The sequence below is a fragment of the Cicer arietinum genome, chromosome 1, assembly GCF_000331145.2.
Source record: "Cicer arietinum cultivar CDC Frontier isolate Library 1 chromosome 1, Cicar.CDCFrontier_v2.0, whole genome shotgun sequence".
Classification (NCBI taxonomy): domain Eukaryota; kingdom Viridiplantae; phylum Streptophyta; class Magnoliopsida; order Fabales; family Fabaceae; genus Cicer; species Cicer arietinum.
The window spans coordinates 43,358,978-43,370,575 of NC_021160.2; positions in this window are offsets into that span (position 1 = coordinate 43,358,978).

Here is an 11,598-nt window from a genome sequence, read left to right on the forward strand (position 1 = left end):
TGGTCGTGGTGATTAAAGAAAGATAATTTTTCTTAGTTTATGCATTTTCAAGAATTATGATTGATGATTAAGAATGTATACACATGATTAACAAATTTTTGAACTTGTGATTAAAGGAAAATTAGTGAAATGTGGTTTCAAGCTTGTATATGTATACTTTCAATTTTAATTAAAGTTCCAAGTTTATTAAGTAAAGATTAAAGTCTTCAGTTTTTTAAAAAAAGAGTCAAAGTTTCATGAATTAAAGTACGAACTTTGTTGAAAAATATATATTTTGAAAAGGATAAAAATATTTCAAAGAGTTAGAACTTTGAAATTAGAAAAAAAATATTCATTGACATTTGTTTTGTGTGAGTATGTTGTTATGAGGTAAATACTTTGATTGAAATTTTAGTCTTTTAAAAAAAATATAGTGGATCAAACTTGTAGTTATTTGAGAAGAAAAAAAAAATGAGTTATGGCAAATTTGAGAAAAATTTGTGGTTGTGTGAAATTTTTTAAGAAGAATAATTTAAAACGTTTTGAAAAATTATTAGTGAATTCGCTGAAAAAAGTAAAGGATGTTAATTTATAAAAATATGTTTTATATGTTGAAAATGTGTTGTGATTAATAATATTGTCAGTCCTTACTCATTGTAAACTCTTTTAGTAAAATATACTCTAAGGGGGTTAGGAGTAAGAAATGGTCTGTAAGGTAGTTAAAGTTTTAGTGATTAATTTGGCTAAGTCAAACACTATTTGATTAAAAGTGTTGGCACAAACGAGATTTTTCGTTGTGTTTGATTGTGGTAGGGATAACTATTGAAAAAGGTATAACTAAGATAAGAGCTCCTTCCAAATTTTTAATTTGCAAGTAGGGACTTTATATGTGTGATTTATGTATGATTGATGCGTGAATATGTGATGATTAATATTGATGTGATGATGCATTCTTGAGTGATAATACATGTTGCAACATGTTATGAATTTTATGGAGGATAATGTGTCTTGAGTATGCTCTGTGAAAAGTATGAAACATTATTAGTGTGTAATGAGTATTAAAAGGGGGTCTTTTAATAGCTACATTTACATAATGATTGTTGTGAAAGAGTTAGAGTATGCTCATGCATTTCATAATTAGTGGTGACTGTGATGGGCCACAATGTTAGTGGTGACTGTGATGGGCCATGAAGTTAGTGGTGACCGTGATGGGCCACAGGATGGTTCCATGAGTTGATTGATTCATCTTATCCTTACGAGGATTTATTTGTCGTGTAGCTCTGTGATAGATTGCACTCTAGTAAATTGTGTTGATCTGTGATAGGTGGCACATCGGTAATTAGTATTGGTCTGTGAGAGGCGGTACATTTATGATTTACGCCCCTCGAGGAGGGTTTGGAAATTCCAGAATCATGTGCATTGACATATAAGCATTGCATTAGGGTGTTTGGCACGCGAGTCATGTTTGTTATAACATGATAATTGTATATACATACTTAATTATTGTTTGTTATCATGCTGTAATTGCTAAGTGTTATTTCTTGTCTTTATGACGTAAGTGTTAAATGTTATTTGTTAATTTCGGTTGGTGACCCTTTACATTATTGTGGAAATTGGGCTTTGTCCTCATATGATACCCGAGTTCGTTCCACCAACTATTACGAAGAGGGCTTGGGTATACGACACAATCTCAAGCAGGGCTACTTATGCGGGGAGGGTAGTGAGGATAAGTAGGAGAACTGAGGCAGTATATCTCGTGGAGCTCACTCACGAGAGGATCGACTATCTGATACCCTAAGGATTGGTGTTTGGGATGAATGGAGTATGAGAAGATGTAGAGGATGCTTTAGTTAGAGTTGAGGCGGAGGCCACCATAGGAGCTGGGGATACAGTGGTTCGGCCGGGGATTGGCGGGAAGGATAAGGGGCCGATGCCAGTGGGAAGAGATATTGCAGGACCGTCTAGGCGGGTCGAGCTAGAGCTTCCACTTACGGTGAATGATCCCCTACCGATTGTCACTGAATTAGTAGACTATTTTGAGATTCCAGCGCCGCTGAAACCACCTATCCCGTGGGTGGATCTAACTTCTGAGGAGACTGATCCTTCTATGGATGATGATGAGGAGGAAGTTACTTCGAGGAGAGATACTGCATTAGAAGGAATTTGTGCAGTGTGTGGAGGTCACCCTTGTTATTATAGTTGCTAGTGGATGATCAGATTAATTTTTGTTGTATATGGACTTAGTGTCTTTCTTTTGGTGGTTGTACTTATTTATGTTGGGAGGACTGTATCTATAACATATATTGACAGTTGACTTTTTTTTTGGTGGATCCATGTTCCATTTTTTTTTACGTGACCATGAGGGGGATAGCATTCTTGGAGTAATACTTTTGTGCAAGTGTCTGCCGAGAATACCCCAGGGGTATGAGCGATGTCTGATAGGTCTCATAGTCCCGATGTATTTCCTATTTGTATAGTGTAGACTATTGACCCAAAAACTATTTTAGCTTGTTTGTATATATGATGTAATTATTTATGACTCTTGTCATTTGTGTTACAACATAATATTTTATTAATTTGTTTTAAAAAAAATGCACTCGTGCTGTTAAAAGTCGGGGTGTTGCATTGTGGTATCAGAGCTTTGGTTAGATTGTAGGTTGACCTGAAGGTTGGGAGTCATTATCTGATCATGCTTCGGGGTAAGTTGTTTGAGTTGTCAGGTCTTGTGTAGTTATTATGCATTCATGTTGGTTTTATAGGAAACAATGCCTCCAAGAAGGAACAACGCTGCAAAAGTCAATGTCAACAGGGATGATCAAATGGTTGAAGCAATGAATAACATGACTGCTTCTATTGCTGCACAGACAACTGCAAAGACTCTATGGGATCTGGAGAAGAGGGAAAAAGAGATTCATGTTGCTAGTCAAGGGGATTGGAAGATTTTCGTCATCACAATCCTCCAAAGTTCAGGGGTGATGAGAGTCCAGCAAAAGCCGGCAATTGGATTCAAGAAGTGGAAAAGATCTTCAAAATGATTAATTGTCAAGTAGGGGTGAATGTCAACTATGCTACGTATCTGCTACTAGGGGATGCTGAATATTGGTCGAGAAGTATAAGGCTTCTGATGGGATCATCTCATGAGGAGGTGAACTGGGAGTCGTTCAAAAGGAAGTTTTTAGACAAATACTTCATAATGAGTACCATGACTAAGTTGGGTGATGATTTTCTTAAATTGTACCAGGGAAATATGATAGTGGGTGATATATGTTGCTGAGTTTGAGTCATTGTCAAGGCATGTTAGGTTTTTCCATGAAGAGGTTGATGAACAATTTATGTATCACCGTTTCCATAATGGACTGAAGTCTGAGATTCAAGACTTTGTCCTGCCATTGGGAATTCAGCGTTTCCAAGTTTTAGTGGAGAAATGTAGAGAAGTTGAGGGCATGAAGAACAAGAAGACTGATGACTCTTCATCATATGCATATTTTTCATTGTTTTAGCCTTATTTATCTTTTATTCATTAGTTAATTTAATGATTTATTTGATATATTTTGTTCATTTTATTTCTTTGATTTAATGAAATGTTTATAATCTTATTTCCTTGATTAAGTAGAGATTTTTCGGAGTTTTGCGTTGTTACTTTGTTTTAGTGCAATGCTGAATTTTTGCGAGAAATCAACATTACCTATGTAAAGTATTTCAGCCATATCTAGAGTTGTAGATGTCCAATTGGAGTCAAAACAAGTGCAAATGCAAGCTACGATCCATATCTACAACTTTCATGAAGACATCGGAACCACAGTCATAATCTATAGAGGAGAAAAATGCAGAAAATGTCAAACATAAGAAGTTGTGCGTCTGAAGCGCAACAGCCGCGCCAGAGGCGCATTTCCAACATTGTTCCACTGTCGGGACGCGCTTGAAGCGCAAAGCATGCGCCTGGCACGCGTCAGCATTCATTAAAATTATTTTTTTTTTCTTTCACTTTCTATGTATTTTTTGACTATTGGGAAGTTGAGAGACTTGTGCCCTAGCAGAGATACTCAAAGACGGTCATTTCTAACACCATTGGAGCACTTTTATCAAGAATCATTCATGAATCTTTCTTGTAATTATTCTCTAATCTCTATCTTTTCTATCTTTGTCATGAGTAATTAAATCCTATTTGTTAGGGATTAGTGTAACAAGATGAAACTCTTATTTTTCGGATTCGATTTCTAGTTATATGAATGAGTTTATTGAATTATTTTTCTCATCTCTGTGCTTAATGCATTTTATTGCTTCATCAACATTAAAATGTTCTACGATTCGTATTTTGAAACGAAAGTGGACTTTACGAATCATTGAGATGAGAAATTCATGAATTTGTAGTCTAGGGATAGATGCAGGTCTTGAAATCAATTAAATTAGTTGCAGAGGCAATAGTTTGAAAAGAGAATTAATGTACGATAATGCTTAATTCTAATCTTAAATTTACTAAGGAATTAGGGGTTACTTTGGAATTAAAGGTTCTGTCACTAAGACATTAAGGCAATAATAATAAAGAGAATTGGGTAATAATTCAATAATGGAATTCAGTAACTAGGATCAAATTAGACACCAAGGCTGGATTCGAAAAGAAACTCATCGCTGACATTTTTCTTATTACAAAGGATCAATTTTACTACTGTTGTTAATTTTAAATATTATTCCAATCAACTTGGAAAATTTTTGTTTAATTTTAGTAATTAAATATAATTCGATAGTAAAACGCAATCCTTGAGTTCGACATTCGGTACTACCATTTTATTATTACTTGCAACGATTTAGTACACTTGCTGAAACGCTATTAAGTTTTGGGTGCTTTGTTGGGGATTGCCATATCACTATTGAATTTAACTTATTTACTTAATCGAAATTTTTTGCTCTGCAATAAAATTTTTGTTTTTATTTTAATTTTAATTTTGAAAAAAAAAATTTGTTTTTCTTTTATTTTCTAGTTTTATTTGTAGAGCTTGCTAATGTCATGTGCTAGTGGTTTGTCTCTTCTTTATTTGAGATAACTATTCGCTGTAGAGCATAGAAGATTATAATGATGATATTCTAATACAATTATATGAAGAGTGTGATACTTGTCTTACATCTGGTTATCGCATGATTGAGGGGCAAAAGATTGAGAGATACATTTTTAAAATATCGCCCTCAGACCCCTCAGATGCTGCCTCTTAGGTGTGACTTTTGGGGAGAAAGACATTGGAATGGAACATGTTTTGATGACCTTGCCGAACTAATAGAATATGAAGATTTTTTAGTCAAAGATGCAGAAAACAACGAGTGTTACATGAAAAAGATCAATTGGGAACAAATTCTACCTCTTAAGATTCTATCCAAAGAGTTAGATGACAAAGACTTTCACATTACGAACGTTTTGGTTGAATTCATGAAGAATAACATGGTTTCAATTGAAAGATTTGAAAATCAATGTGAGAGGTTATTTGAGCAAGTGGTTAAGTTTGAGGAGACGGAGGAGAAGTTGAAGATTGAAGATAATTTCTTTGTTGTGGTAGAAGAAGATAAGCAAGAGAAAAAGACGAACGAGGAAAAGATAAAAGAAGAGATTGATAAAGTTCGAGATTCAATTTATGCCTTGTTCATCTGTGTGCAATTGAGAAGGACATGGAAGCAACATCTTTTATTTCTCAAGTTCATGGAATTTCTACCAAACAAAAAGAAGAAGAAGGATGACATGTTCTTCCTGTCATCTATGGGAGCTTGACAATAGTTGAGACGTCAAAGTAATGACTTTAAAGAAGTGCTTCGTGGGAGGCAACCCACATGTATAGGTAACTTTTATTTTTGTAATCTTATTTTTGTTATTTGAATTTGTTTCTTTCTAATTATGTGTAAACGTGCACTATGATGAAGAATTATTAACAACTTGCATTTGGTCTTAAGTTTTCTGTTTGGGATTTTGAAATTTAAACTCTATTTCTCTGGTCATATCATTTCTCAATTGGATAAGTTTCACTAATGCATGCGTTGTTGATTACTCATTGGTTGTCGAAGTCTCAATTGCTATTTTTTATTTATAAAATTAAATAAATTTTGTAGTGGCATGTTTGACATCATTTAGATAGTTCATAATCTTTCTTATTATCCTAGTTGTGAGCTTTTGAGCCTAAACACTTTAATTATTTGTTGTGTGATTTTCTAGACATGTGTTATCCCTTCAGAACTTGGACTAATTCTGAGTTGCATCACTTGTAATTTATGCATACACTGAGACAATTTTGTTTGGTCGTTTGAGTCTTTCTAACTACCTTATGCAAATTTTATCATTTTCTAGCCCCTTTAAGCCTTGCCTTTTTATTTCGGTTACTAGCCAAATTACAAGCCCAAAACATGACTTTAATTAAATCACCTTACTTGGAGTTAGGTAGAAAAAAAATTCTTGTCTTGGTAAAGTTCTAAGTTTGGGGTTGCTTATGGAATAGAAACCTTTTATATTTGGGGTGGTGATGACTCTTCATCATATGCATATTTTTTTATTATTTTTAGTCTTATTTATCTTTTATTCATTAGATAATTTAAGGACTTATTTGATATATTTTGTTAATTTTATTTCTTTAATTTAATGAAATGTTTATGTTCTTATTTCCTTGATTAAGTAGAGATTTTTCAGAGTTTTGCGTTGTTACTTTGTTTTAGTGCAGTGCTAAATTTTGGTGAGAAATCAACATGAACAATGTGGAGTATTTCAGCCATATATGGAGTTGTAGATGTCCAATTGGCGACACACCAAGTTCAAATGAAAGCTAAGATCCATAACTACAACCTTCATGAAGACACCAGAACCAAATTCAGACTCGAAAGAAGAGATAAATGAAGTATAAGTCAGACATCAGATTTTGTGCGCCTGAAGCGCAACAGCCGCGCCTGAGGCGCATTTCTTGCCTTTCAGCATTGCCAGCGCGCGCCTGTAGCGCGTTTTCTGCGTCTGGGGCACGTGGAAGCGACATCATTCATTTAAAACAAATTTTTTCATTTTTTAGGGATCTTTTTGACTATTCGGAAGTTGGGAGACTTGTGTCCTAGCATAGAAACTCAAAGACGGCTGTTTCTAACACCATTGGAGCAGTTTTATCAAGAATAATTCATGAATCTTTCTTGTAATTCTTATCTAATCTCTATCTTTTTTTATCTCTGTCATGAGTAACTAAACCCTTATTTGTTAGGGATGAGTGTAACAAGATGAAACCCTTATTTTTCTATACGAATGAGTTTATTGAATTATTTTTCTCATCTCTGTGCTTAATGCTTTTTATTGCTTGATCACCATTAAAATGTTCTACGATTTGTATTTTAAAACGGAAGTGTACTTTACGAATGCTTGAGATGAGAAATTCATGAATTTGTAGTCTAGGGATAGATACAGGTCATGAAACCAATTAAATTAGTTGCAAAATCAATAGTTTAACAAGAGAATTTTTGTACGATAATGCTTAATTATTATCTTAAATCTACTAAGGAATTATGGGTTACTTTGCAATTAAAGGTTCTATCAGTAAGACATCATGGCAAAAATAATAAAGAGAATTTGGTAATAATTCAATAAAGGAATTCAGTAACTAGGATCAAATTAGACACCAAGGTTGGATTCGAAATAAAACTCATCCCTGACATTTTTCTCATTGTAAAGAATAAATTTTATTACTGTTGTTAATTTCAAATACTATTTCAATCAATTTGGAAACTTTTTGTTCAATTTCAGTAATTAAATATATTTCGATAGTAAAACGCAATCTTTGAGTTCGACACTCAGTATTACCATTTTAATTATTACTTGCAACGATTCAGTGCACTTGTTGAAACACTATCAGGTTGTGATTCTCACAAAAAGAAGAGAAAAAAAAATAGAAGAAAAAGAAAAAAATCAAAACAAAAAGAAGAAAAAAAAAATCAATTTGTTTCCTTTGATAAATATTATCTTCTTGGTTCTTTTTGAATGTGTGAGAATCTCCACAATGAAAAGGTGAAGAAAAATAAAAAGTGGTAGATTAATTTGAAAATGTATGCCTAACTCCATGTAGTAAAGCCTACTATTCTAAATTGTCCTACCTTTACCTAAGCCCCATTACAACCCGAAAGTTCTCCAAAAGTAGATGTGTTTGCTGCATTATGTTTGCTAACTAGAATTTTTTCAAGCATATGGTAGTGTGATGCATGTTCTAGGATTTGTGAGATTACATAGAGTATCGTCGAGTATCGTATCAGACCGTGACCCAAAATTCACGTTGCACTTTTGCGGAGCGTTGAATGAAGCGTTCAGAATGAAATTAATATTGAGTTAAGTATACCATCCACAAACGGATGGCCAAACTGAGAGGACGAATCAGTCCTTGGAAGATTTATTGAGAGCACGTGTATTAGATGATAGAGGAAGTTGGAATGATGTACTTCCATTGATTGACTTTACCTACAATAATAGTTTTCATGCAAGTATTAGAATGGCACCCTTTGAGGATCTGTATGGACGCAAGTATCAAACACCTTTGTGTTGGTATAAGGACGGTGAAAGTATGATTGTAGGACCTGAGATGGTGCAACAGACTACATATAAGGTCAAAAAGACAAAAGAGAAAATGAAGGTCTCACAAGATCGTTAGAGGAGTTATGCGGACAAGCGTGTAGACGTTTAGAATTCGAGCAGAGTGACCATGTGCTTCTGAGAGCCACACCTCTGACTGGAGTTGGCAGAAGCATAAAATCAAGGAAATTAACCCCGAAATTTATTGAACCATACCAAATTACTGCATGAATTGGACCTGTGGCTTATCGGATTGTGTTGCCTCCATTGTTGTCCAATATTCACGACGTGTTTCACGTGTCGCAACTAAGGAAATACATTTCGGATGCGTCACATGTGATCGAACCAAACACCATTCAGCTAAAGGATAACTTGTCATTTGAAGTACTACCGCTGAGAATTAGGACAAGAAGATTAAGCGGTTAAGGAATAAGGAAGTTTCATTGGTCAAAGTGATTTGGAAACTAGAGAGCAAGATGAGGGAACAACATCCTGATTTGTTTATCGACATATAGTTTCGAGGACGAAACTAGTTTTACGGGGGTAGTAATGTAAGACTCTGAATTTTTTAAACTTTAATTTCTGTAATTTGAATGTTTTTTTTGTGTTAAATTGCTTAAACTTTTAGCCCAATTTTTGTTCTATGAATTAAGTACCAAATTATAATTTGGTTAGAGTTAGTAATATATTTTTTTAGAGAACCGCTTAATATTATTTATTAAAGTATAACTTACTTAAGTGATACAAAATTTATTATCGATAAAAATTTTAATATGTCACATGTTACTAATAAATTCATCTGTCATTTGAGTTACGAAGATAATAAATATTTTTATTAAATTAGATAAGGAGGTGAGTGATTTGATGTGTGTAAGGGTGATTAGGTGTATAATAATGACTTTAGTAAAATATTTTAATTATATTAATTTTTTTTCTTTTTTGTAAGTTAAGAAAGAAAACAAATATATATATATATATATATATATATATATATATCCCCTTTTCAGAGCCATCACCCGAACACGATATCTTATCACTCATTCATCCATTTCCATCTCCTTGGAAGCCAAAAACAGAAAGGAAAAACAAAAGCACAAGTGTTGGTGCTTGGAAAAAGAATATATAAAACCTCCATTTTCTACTAGATCAAAGTCTCCATTCAAGAAGTGTTAGGAAGAAAAGTTGATCCTCTCTATAAGGTGGTGCTTGTGAGCTAATTTATTTGAGGTGAGACACTTACTTTCTCCCTTTTTTTCTTCTAAATTCGTAAACTTTATACGGTGGAGGGGATGAGTGAAATTTTTGAATTCTTAACAAATCATTTGTTGTTGTGTTGTTGTTGTTGATGGTGATTTTGTTAGTAATGGTTAAAAAAAATTGATTTTTGATGTGCTTGAGTTACGTAACGAGTTATTTTCAATTAAATGAGTTTGAACTGAAGTTGAAATTTAAAAAAAAAATAAAAAATTTAGATTTGTTAAAGTTGTGAAAATATCTAAAACTGGGTAAGTAATATCTAATTCCGAAATAAAGTACGATGTAGACACTACCTCTACTTATTCTTGATTTACTAACCTAATCGAAGGAAATTACTCTTCTCAAGGGAGGTAGGACTTCTCAACTCTAGATGTCCCCAATGGTCTTAGTATCTGAAAAACAACACTTTAATGAGATACTAAATCCCATTGAATAATACACACAATTTTAAAAGAAGTATTGTTCTCAAACGGATCGGTAACCGAAAAAGTCGATCATGGCACTCGCCTTCTTCCAAAAATAGAAATATTCATGATATAACTAAGATTTTTCAATAATAACCAATTACTTCCAATAATTAATAAAAACTCATCAATTAAATTAACAATAATCCACATCTATCATAATCAAATAAATCCAATACAGACATTTATTCTGCAGAAAATAAATAAATAAATTAAATTATGTCTCATCGTTATATGGAGATATACTACTTCTGCGATGTGAGTATTATCTCATCATATGGAGCACCAGCTCATCCAGTGTCGGTACAAGACCCATCAGGATTGGTGCTATGGATGAATGGAGCATGGGAAGATGCAGAGGATGCCTCAGTTAGAGTTTAGGCGGAGGCCACCGTAAGAGCTGGGGATACAGTAGTTGGGCTGGAGACTGGCGGGAAGGATAAAGGGTTGATGCCAGTGGGAAGAGATATTGTAGGACCGTCTAGGCGGATCGAGCCGGAGCTTCGACTTCTAGTGAATGATCCCCTACCAATTGTCATTGAAGTAGTGAACTGTTTTGAGATTCCAGCGCCGCCGAAGCCACATATCTTGTGGATGGATCTAACTTTTTGAGGAGACAATCCTTCTATGGATGATGATGATGAGGTCACCCTTGTTATTGTAGTTGCTAGTGGATGATCATATTAGTTTTTGTTGTATAGGAACTTAGTGTCTTTCTTTTAGTGGTTGTACGTATTTTGTGTTCGGATGACTATATCTATAACATATACTGACATTTGACTTTTGTTTGGTGGGTCCATGTTCCATTTTTTTGACGTGAGCATGAGGGTATATCATTCTTAGAGCAGTACTTTTGTGCAAGTGTCTGTCGAGAATACCCCAGAGGTATGAGCAATGTCTAATAGGTCTCATAGCCTCGATGTATTTCCTATTTGTATATTGTAGACCATTAGGCCAAAAAATATTTTAGCTTGTTTGTATATATGATTTAATTATTTCTGACTTTAGTCGTTTGTATTAATACATAATATTTTATTAATTTGTTTAAAAAAAAAGTACTTGCGTTGTTAAAAATCGGGGTGTTACAACACTGTTGTCGAGGATTTCCATATCAGTATTAAGTTATAATTTATTTACTCAATTGAAATTTTTTGCTTTGCAATAAAATTTTTGTCTTTATTTTTTTTTAGTTTAAAACTTTTCATTACTTACGATTTATTTACTCAATTGAAATTTTTTGCTCTGCAATAAATGATGTTGTATGATGAGGTGGTGGGTCAAAAAGTGGTGTGATGGAATTGAATGCTATGGATGTTTGGTTGGTTCAAAGGA